Source organism: Hevea brasiliensis, chromosome 10 (genome assembly GCF_030052815.1).
Source record: "Hevea brasiliensis isolate MT/VB/25A 57/8 chromosome 10, ASM3005281v1, whole genome shotgun sequence".
In the NCBI taxonomy this organism is placed as follows: domain Eukaryota; kingdom Viridiplantae; phylum Streptophyta; class Magnoliopsida; order Malpighiales; family Euphorbiaceae; genus Hevea; species Hevea brasiliensis.
In genome coordinates, this window is record NC_079502.1 from 94,089,075 (window position 1) to 94,100,077 (window position 11,003).

Here is an 11,003-nt window from a genome sequence, read left to right on the forward strand (position 1 = left end):
TGCTGACTTGGATAATTTTACACCTCATTTCCTATCCACTCCTTGACTCTTATTTACTTTTAGGGCAACCTTTTGGGACGATATAAATTCATCATTTCCTTATTTTTGCCATAAGAGGGAAGGGAGGAAAGACAAAAAGGAAAGAAAATTTAATAGAGAGAGAGGAGACGCCATTCTCTCTTGGGGAGGAGCTGTTGCACCAGTTTTGGAGCTCCAGAAACCAGAGATTTTTGTTCTTCTACCTGGGCTTTTCTATTTTAGTCCTTTTATCATGTTTTTCTTTACTCTTCCATCAATAATTCTTGTAAATACCATTATGAGTGAGTAATCTCTTTAGATTTCAGAGTTGGGAAATATGTTTTAGATTGATTTGTGGATTTGAACTGGGTATTTCCTTATTTTACATAAATATGAGTTTTGATTCCTTCCTTGTGTGCTTGATTTACTTGCCTAATGTTGGTACCCATTGGGTATTGTGTTAATCTTTGATTGAAGGACCGAAAGGTGAAAGTCATTGATAGATAATCAAGGATTGGAACTTAAAATCACCTAGATTTAGAAATAAACTAGGATTTTAAGAGGAATTAATTATTGGTTACAAAACTTAATGGGTTTTAAAGTAATCAAATAACATACGAAAGTAGGTTTGGTTATTTTAGAACACACTTTGGTTTGCTTGAAAAAGATATCAAAGGAATTTAGAATCAATTTCCTTCGAACTCTATTTTTCCCTAAAAATTGGAATGCCCAAGACAAATCCCAATTAATTTATGCATAAACCCCCAACTCATGAGTCACTTTTACCATAATTAGACTTTCATTTGAATTACCCATTGTTAATTTAGTTTAATTGCGAACTAGAATTAGAATTAATTTGTTTGCTCCTTACCCATTTCAATTAGATTAATCAATTTACCTTGCTCATTTACATTTACCATTCATTCATTAATCATTAGCCCAAATAATCTCTTCATTCATAGTTTGGTAATCAAACAGCAAATCCTCGTGAGAACGATACTTGATTCATCACTTTATTACTTGAGACAACCCGTATACTTGCGGATTAGTCAACATCAAGTTTTTGGCGCCGTTGCCGGGGATTTGATTTTTGTTTGATATTGAACAATTGTTTGTTTGGTTAATTTGGGCATTTTATTTTATTTTCTTTTTACCATTTTACTTTGAGAATTTGTTTATTTTGTTTTTCAGGTACTTTATTTTATGAGAAGGACAAAAAGTGAAGAAATCAATCTATTCTTTGACTCAGAAATAGAAAAGACAGCAAAAGCTTTAAGAGCAGAATCTAAGAGGAAAAAAGCTGAAATTAAAGCTCAACAACAACAAGAAAGAGCACAAGAGCAAGAGGAATTACAAGAAGAAATGGCCGACAACAACAATAACAACCGCTCTGTGAAGGATCATGCCTATCCTAACATTGGAGATTTCATGCCAAGTATCACAAGACCAAGAGTAGAAGCTAATAATTTTGAACTGAAGCCTGCACTCTGTCAAATGGTACAACAATCACAATTTGGAGGAAATCCAAGTGAAAGTCCACATGTGCATCTAGCACACTTTCTTGAGATCAGTGATATGTTGAAGATAAATGGAGTTTCTGATGATGCAATTCGACTCAGATTATTTCCTTTTTCTCTGAAGGATCGAGCTAGAGAGTGGTTACATTCTTTGCCACCGGGTTCTATCACAACATGGGATGAACTTTCTCAAGTATTTTTAGCTCAATATTTTCCACCAAGCAAGACAGCTAAGCTAAGAAATGAGCTGACTTCTTTCAAACCTAGAGATGATGAGAGCTTGTATGAAGCATGGGAGAGGTACAAGGATTTGCAAAGGAGATGTCCACATCATGGGATTCCTAAGTGGATGCTTGTTCAACACCAGGTGGCATCCTCTTCAAGCAATTGAAACCACTTAACAAGTCCTTGTTCCACCATCTGATCTCCCCTGGAAACCACTCTAGTATGTAATACCTTCAAAGGAAAAACTACAAATTGATCTTCTTGCAGAATAGGCAATTCAGAAACTAAAGTAATCCCCTCACCAATCCTTCTTTTCAACATTGAAACATGAAAAACAGGATGAATTGTAGAAGAAGATGGCAATTGTAACTTGTAAGCCACCTTGCCCACCCTAGCAATTACTTGAAATGGCCCATAAAACTTAGCAGATAATTTCAAATTCTGCCTCAGTGCCACTGAGGTTTGCCTATAAGGTTGCAATCTCAGATATACCCAATCTCCAACAGAAAATTCCCTTTCAGATCTGCCCTTGTCAGCTTGCTGCTTCATTCTATTCTAAGCCTATTGCGAATTGGCCTCGAGAAGAGAATTAAGCTGCTGCCTGTCATGGATAAAGATATCTACAGCTCCTACCTTCACACCATCAAAAGGAAACATAGGCAAGAAATTAGGGGCATACCCATACAGAGCGTCAAAAGGTGACATTCTGATGGCAATATGAAATGAAGAATTATACCACCACTCTGCTAGGGATAACCAGTCCACCCATGTCGCAGGTTTCAAGTGAACCATACATCTTAAATACGCTTCAATACACTGGTTCACCCTTTCAGTTTGGCCATCTGATTGAGGGTGTTAAGCTGAAGTCATATCCAATTTAACCCCCAAACACTTGAATAATTCCTGCCAAAATAGACTTGTAAAGACTTTATCTCTGTCTGAAGTAATTACTTGAGGAACCCCTTGAAGTTTAAAGACAGTATCCAGAAAAACATGAGCTACTGATACTGCTGCATAAGGATGTGACAGAGATATAAAGTGTGCCACCTTTGTCAATCTACAAACTACTACCAGAATAGTGTTTTTACCTCTTGACTTTGGAAGACCTCAATAAAATCCATAGAAATTTCCTGCCAAGCTTGGGAAGGAATGGGAAGAGGCTGCAACTTCCCTGGATAAGAGCATGTTTCTGTTACGTAGAGAAGGAGAAAATATAGAAATAAGGAAAGGTTAATGTAATTGGGCTAGTAGAGCAAATTAGAATTGTGGAGGGAAAGTTTGTTAGGTCTATTGAGTAGTTGTTAATTGTTTGAGAGGGAAACTATGAGCGATGGCAGTGTAGTTGTTAAGAGCGATTATTAGGAATTGGAGGAGAATCATTATAAAGGGAGATGAAACACCTGTATTAGACATTCTGAATTCTGATCAATAATATTCTCTATCTTCTCTCTAAAATTCCCTTCTCTCTCTCTCTCTCTCTCTCTCTCTCTCTCTCTCTCTTCTATTCTATTATTTCTTCTCTGGAATATCTACTGTTAGGGCTACTACCTAACATTGGTATCAGAGCTTTGCATCCAAGAAATCAGTGGGTAATTTTTCCTTAGGGCTTGCAGCCATGACTAGATCTGTTGTGATAGGCCTAGAGATGGTGCGGATTGCAGAATTGGAGGAACAAATGAGGAATTTGCAGGAAGCAACTCAAAGGAATGCCGAGGACCTAAATGATTTCAAGAAGGAGATGAAGGAGGAATTACACAAGACTTCTTTAACAAATAATGCCATTATGGAGGACTTGCGACAAATGATGATCACTCATGTGGTGGAAAGGAATAAGGAGAGCAGTAGTTCAAATGAGGAGGGAAGATTGGAAATCCTGATTTTAGGGTTTTTTGGTGAAAAGGGAAAAGAAATCATCAATTCTGATTCCAATGGAGTGACAAGTGAGAATTCCTTACCAATGCCTAAGGAAACTCTGAATCTTCAAGGAAGTTCTGGTTCTGTCATGGAATCAGGCATTCAAAGCATCACACTTGGAGTGTTTAGTCCTACCCCAGAAGCAATTAATACTGATGCTTGGACTAAGGATGAAGATGAACAAAATTTTGAAGAGAAAATATCAAGATCTCTTAAGCATTTCAATAGTCAATCAGATGGTAATAATGATCAAGATCCTACCCTCAACCTAAATTCTTCCATAAGAGATGGGTGCCTTGAAGAGGAATCATTTGGGATTCAAGATGACATACGTATCAATAGTGCTGATAAAAATATTGAAATCTTAAAAGGTATGCTTCTTGGCCCTAGACTTGTCAAAATTTCTGGAAACAAAAAGGTTGTTTCCCTTGCTGAGAATGTTTTTATTAAAGGAGAAGACTTGGAAGTTTATGAAGAAGAGAAGTATTGGAATCTTGGTGGTAGCATATTTGAGTTGAGATCATGTAATCATATGATACTCAAGGAGAATGAGTTTGAGATCTGGAGAAGACAGAGGAAAAAAATAAATTCCTTGTCGAGGGATGATTGCATTGGAAATTTGTGCAGCAATGACAAAGTAAACTGCAAAAGTGTTATGAGATTTGATAAAAAGAATTCTGCAGAGAGCATCTTTCCTTTTGCTGAAAATGTTAAGGAAAAGTATGAGATGGCTTCCATTTATGGCTGGACATCAAGTGGTATGGTGATCTTAAAGGAACAAAAATTGGAAATTTGGAGAAAACAAAGAAAGAAAGTTAGCTCTTTGTCAATTAATAGTTCATACTTTCATGTGTCTTTTCTCAAATGGAAGTTCAGACCTAGTCTTTTCTCACTACCTATGATTTCATTCATTGGCAACCAGGTGCAGTTGACATCTGCTGCAATTCTCCAATATGATCATATTAGAAGAGGAAAAAGAAAAAGAAAGGAAGGAAGAAAGAAAGAAAGAAAGAAATTCTAGTTCAAAGTGCCAGCTATGGATGCCACTTGGGAAGATACCACATTTATCCAAAACTCAATTTCCTGACTTCCTGCATTCTTGGGGTCAAGAATGCTCTAATGGAGAGGGTATTGTTACGTAGAGAAGGAGAAAATATAGAAATAAGGAAAGGTTAATGTAATTGGGCTAGTAGAGCAAATTAGAATTGTGGAGGGAAAGTTTGTTAGGTCTATTGAGTAGTTGTTAATTGTTTGGGAGGGAAACTATGAGCAGTGACAGCTGTAGTTGTTAAAGAGCAGTTATTAGGGAATTGGAGGAGAATCTGTTATAAAAGGGAGATGAAACACCTGTATTAGACATTCTGAATTCTGATCAATAATATTCTCTATCTTCTCTCTAAAATTCCCTTCTCTCTCTCTCTCTCTTCTATTCTATTATTTCTTCTCTTTCTTCTCTGGAATATCTACTGTTAGGGCTACTACCTAACATTGGTATCAGAGCTTTGCATCCAAGAAATCAGTGGGTAATTTTTCCTTAGGGGTTGCAGCCATGACTAGATCTGTTGTGATAGGCCCAGAGATGGTGCGGATTGCAGAATTGGAGGAACAAATGAGGAATTTGCAAGAAGCAACTCAAAGGAATGCCGAGGACCTAAATGATTTCAAGAAGGAGATGAAGGAGGAATTAAACAAGACTTCTTTAACAAATAATGCCATTATGGAGGACTTGCGACAAATGATGATCACTCATGTGGTGGAAAGGAATAAGGAGAGCAGTAGTTCAAATGAGGAGGGAAGATTGGAAATCCTGATTTTAGGGTTTTTTGGTGAAAAGGGAAAAGAAATCATCAATTCTGATTCCAATGGAGTGACAAGTGAGAATTCCTTACCAATGCCTAAGGAAACTCTTAATCTTCAAGGAAGTTCTGGTTCTGTCATGGAATCAGGCATTCAAAGCATCACACTTGGAGTGTTTAGTCCTACCCCAGAAGCAATTAATACTGATGCTTGGACTAAGGATGAAGATGAACAAAATTTTGAAGAGAAAATATCAAGATCTCTTAAGCATTTCAATAGTCAATCAGATGGTAATAATGATCAAGATCCTACCCTCAACCTAAATTCTTCCATAAGAGATGGGTGCCTTGAAGAGGAATCATTTGGGATTCAAGATGACATACGTATCAATAGTGCTGATAAAAATATTGAAATCTTAAAAGGTATGCTTCTTGGCCCTAGACTTGTCAAAATTTCTGGAAACAAAAAGGTTGTTTCCCTTGCTGAGAATGTTTTTATTAAAGGAGAAGACTTGGAAGTTTATGAAGAAGAGAAGTATTGGAATCTTGGTGGTAGCATATTTGAGTTGAGATCATGTAATCATATGATACTCAAGGAGAATGAGTTTGAGATCTGGAGAAGACAGAGGAAAAAAATAAATTCCTTGTCGAGGGATGATTGCATTGGAAATTTGTGCAGCAATGACAAAGTAAACTGCAAAAGTGTTATGAGATTTGATAAAAAGAATTCTGCAGAGAGCATCTTTCCTTTTGCTGAAAATTTTAAGGAAAAGTATGAGATGGCTTCCATTTATGGCTAGAAATCAAGTGGTATGGTGATCTTAAAGGAACAAAAATTGGAAATTTGGAGAAAACAAAGAAAGAAAGTTAGCTCTTTGTCAATTAATAGTTCATACTTTCATGTGTCTTTTCTCAAATGGAAGTTCAGACCTAGTCTTTTCTCACTACCTATGATTTCATTCATTGGCAACCAGGTGCAGTTGACATCTGCTGCAATTCTCCAATATGATCATATTAGAAGAGGAAAAAGAAAAAGAAAGGAAGGAAGAAAGAAAGAAAGAAAGAAATTCTAGTTCAAAGTGCCAGCTATGGATGCCACTTGGGAAGATACCACATTTATCCAAAACTCAATTTCCTGACTTCCTGCATTCTTGGAGTCAAGAATGCTCTAATGGAGAGGGTATTGTTACGTAGAGAAGGAGAAAATATAGAAATAAGGAAAGGTTAATGTAATTGGGCTAGTAGAGCAAATTAGAATTGTGGAGGGAAAGTTTGTTAGGTCTATTGAGTAGTTGTTAATTGTTTGGGAGGGAAACTATGAGCAGTGACAGCTGTAGTTGTTAAAGAGCAGTTATTAGGGAATTGGAGGAGAATCTGTTATAAAAGGGAGATGAAACACCTGTATTAGACATTCTGAATTCTGATCAATAATATTCTCTATCTTCTCTCTAAAATTCCCTTCTCTCTCTCTCTCTCTTCTATTCTATTATTTCTTCTCTTTCTTCTCTGGAATATCTACTGTTAGGGCTACTACCTAACATTGGTATCAGAGCTTTGCATCCAAGAAATCAGTGGGTAATTTTTCCTTAGGGGTTGCAGCCATGACTAGATCTGTTGTGATAGGCCCAGAGATGGTGCGGATTGCAGAATTGGAGGAACAAATGAGGAATTTGCAGGAAGCAACTCAAAGGAATGCCGAGGACCTAAATGATTTCAAGAAGGAGATGAAGGAGGAATTAAACAAGACTTCTTTAACAAATAATGCCATTATGGAGGACTTGCGACAAATGATGATCACTCATGTGGTGGAAAGGAATAAGGAGAGCAGTAGTTCAAATGAGGAGGGAAGATTGGAAATCCTGATTTTAGGGTTTTTTGGTGAAAAGGGAAAAGAAATCATCAATTCTAATTCCAATGGAGTGACAAGTGAGAATTCCTTACCAATGCCTAAGGAAACTCTGAATCTTCAAGGAAGTTCTGGTTCTGTCATGGAATCAGGCATTCAAATCATCACACTTGGAGTGTTTAGTCCTACTCCAGAAGCAATTAATACTGATGCTTGGACTAAGGATGAAGATGAACAAAATTTTGAAGAGAAAATATCAAGATCTCTTAAGCATTTCAATAGTCAATCAGATGGTAATAATGATCAAGATCCTACCCTCAACCTAAATTCTTCCATAAGAGATGGGTGCCTTGAAGAGGAATCATTTGGGATTCAAGATGACATACGTATCAATAGTGCTGATAAAAATATTGAAATCTTAAAAGGTATGCTTCTTGGCCCTAGACTTGTCAAAATTTCTGGAAACAAAAAGGTTGTTTCCCTTGCTGAGAATGTTTTTATTAAAGGAGAAGAAGTTTATGAAGAAGAGAAGTATTGGAATCTTGGTGGTAGCATATTTGAGTTGAGATCATGTAATCATATGATACTCAAGGAGAATGAGTTTGAGATCTGGAGAAGACAGAGGAAAAAAATAAATTCCTTGTCGAGGGATGATTGCATTGGAAATTTGTGCAGCAATGACAAAGTAAACTGCAAAAGTGTTATGAGATTTGATAAAAAGAATTCTACAGAGAGCATTTTTCCTTTTGTTGAAAATGTTAAGGAAAAGTATGAGATGGCTTCCATTTATGGCTGGACATCAAGTGGTATGGTGATCTTAAAGGAACAAAAATTGGAAATTTGGAGAAAACAAAAAGAGAAAGTTAGCTCTTTGTCAATTAATAGTTCATACTTTCATGTGTCTTTTCTCAAATGGAAGTTCAGACCTAGTCTTTTCTCACTACCTATGATTTCATTCATTGGCAACCAGGTGCAGTTGACATCTGCTGCAATTCTCCAATATGATCATATTATAAGAGGAAAAAGAAAAAGAAAGGAAGCAAGAAAGAAAGAAAGAAAGAAATTCTAGTTCAAAGTGCTAGCTAAGGATGCCACTTGGGAAGATACCACATTTATCCAAAACTCAATTTCCTGACTTCCTGCATTCTTGGGGTCAAGAATGCTCTAATGGAGAGGGTATTGTTACGTAGAGAATGAGAAAATATAGAAATAAGGAAAGGCTTATGTAATTGGGCTAGTAGAGCAAATTAGAATTGTGGAGGGAAAGTTTGTTAGGTCTATTGAGTAGTTGTTAATTGTTTGGGAGGGAAACTATGAGCAGTGACAGCTGTAGTTGTTAAAGAGCAGTTATTAGGGAATTGGAGGAGAATCTGTTATAAAAGGGAGATGAAACACCTGTATTAGACATTCTGAATTCTAATCAATAATATTCTCTATCTTCTCTCTAAAATTCCCTTCTCTCTCTCTCTCTCTCTACTCTATTATTTCTTCTCTTTCTTCTTTGGAATATCTACTGTTTGGGCTACCACCTAACAATTTCACCCTTACATTTTGCACATACATCACAAGACTTTATCCATTCCATCACTTTTTTCAACATATCAGGCCAAAAGAAATACCTCTTCAATCTCAAATAAGTGACATTAACCCCTGAATGGCCTTCCACAGCAGAATTGTGATAAGTTTGCAATAAGGTATGCTTCAAAGTAGTAGAATTCCCTACATATAGCCTATGGTTGTAATAGAGGACACTATCCTGCAACAACATTAGGGTCCAAAGAGAGTTTCTGAATTAACTCTCTGACTTTATCATCCCCTTTATAACTCTCCACCAATTGCTGCATCCAAGCAGGAACTACCATAGATTGAATAACACAAGAATGGAAGTCTGCAGGCCTTCTTGACAAAGCATCTGTCACCTTATTTTCAATTCCCTTCCTATACAGTATCTTACAGTCCAACCAACAACTTAGAAATACCCCTCTGCTGCAAATTAGTATGTAACCTCTGCTCTAGTAAGTATTTTATACTTTCATGATCAGTTTTAATAAAGAACTGACCCTGTTCTAGGTGATGCCTCCATTTACTTACTGCAAAAGTGATAGCTAGCAATTCCTTCTCATATACAGATAAAGCCTTACTCCTAGGCCCAAAAGCCTTAGAAATAAATGCAATAGGATGCCCTTGCTATTGCAACATTGCTCCCATTCCCCAATTACTAGCATCTATCTCAATTACAAATGGCTTAGAAAAATCTGGTAGAGCTAAAACTGGAGCTGTAGACATTAATTCCCTAAGCTTCTCAAAAGCCTTTTGAGCAGTACCATTCCAGTGAAATAAATCCTTCTTTGATAAATTAGTTAGAGGCTGACAAATAACCCCATAATTTTTTATGAATTTCCTATAATAGCCTGTAAGTCCCAAAAAACTCCTGAGATCCTTGACTGAAGTAGGAACAGGCCAGTTTACCATAGTAACAACCTTCTTTGGATCAATAGCAACTCCCTGCCTTGAGATGATATGCCCAAGATATTCAATTTCAGTTTGCCCAAAGAAACATTTAGATCGTTTAGCAAAAAGATGTTAGGCCTGCAACACCTCAAACACTTGTTCCAAATGCTCCAAATGACTCTCCATATCCCTACTATAAACTAATATATCATCAAAAAATACCAGTACAAATTTCCCTAAGAAAGGTTGGAAAATGTGATTCGTTAAGGCCTGAAATGTGGCAGGGGCATTAGTGAGCCCAAAAGGCATCACTTTAAATTCAAAATGCCCATACTGTGTCTTAAAAGCAGTCTTAGGAATATCATCCACCTTCATCCTTATTTGATGATAACCAACCCATCTTTCTTCTTCACTAAAAGAATAAGAGAAGAATAGGGGCTAGTGCTAGGTTGAATGATGGAAGAGGAGAGCATATCTTTTACCAATGTTTCAATCTCTGTCTTCTGGTAATGGGGGTATCTGTAAGGCCTAATATTGACAGGCTGAGGATCATGCTGTAGAGGAATAGCATGATTGTGACTTCTAAAAGGTGATAACCCTTGAGGCTCTTCAAAAATGCTGCTAAATTTCTAGAGTAATTGTTGCAGTCTCTCATCACACCCAAAATTGGAAGTAGCTGATAGCAAGGAGTGGTTAGAATGCATAACAAAGAACAAAGGAGGCTGAAAATCCTTACCATCTTTCCTCAATATATTGGCAGAATACCAAAGCCCAGACAGCAGTTTACCCTCTCCAATGCCATGCAAAACTACTGATTTTCCTTCCACAGTAATAGTAATTGTTGATGCCTCCAAGTCAAATAGTACTGGATTATGCTTCTTTAACCAATCCACTCCTAATATCATATCAAAATCCCCTAATTCCAGAATCTTCAAATCAAAATTAAACTCATTATTATCCATTTTCCATTTAAATTGCTGACACTGTAAATCACACCCTAACTTCATCCCATCTGCCACTGTAATAGCAGTGTATGGTATTGAAACCAACTCCAATTTCAATTCTTTAGCTATTCTTTTGTCAAGGAAACTGGTGGTACTACCACTGTCAATTAATATCACCAATTGTCTGTTTTTATGAAGGCCCAACATCCTTATTGTATCAATGCCATGACTACCTTCCAGTGCATGAACTGACAGAGTATTGTCTTCCATATTTCCCCTTTCCTCCATCTCC

General features: G+C 36.8%; 1 non-coding gene across 1 annotated transcript; it reads right to left on the minus strand.

Moving 5' to 3' along the window:
• Positions 1 to 1,767: 1,767 nt before the first annotated feature.
• LOC131170174 (small nucleolar RNA R71) lies at positions 1,768 to 1,874 on the minus strand. The gene has a single exon (XR_009141111.1). It is a non-coding gene; the product is annotated as a small nucleolar RNA R71 (small nucleolar RNA).
• Positions 1,875 to 11,003: the final 9,129 nt, after the last annotated feature.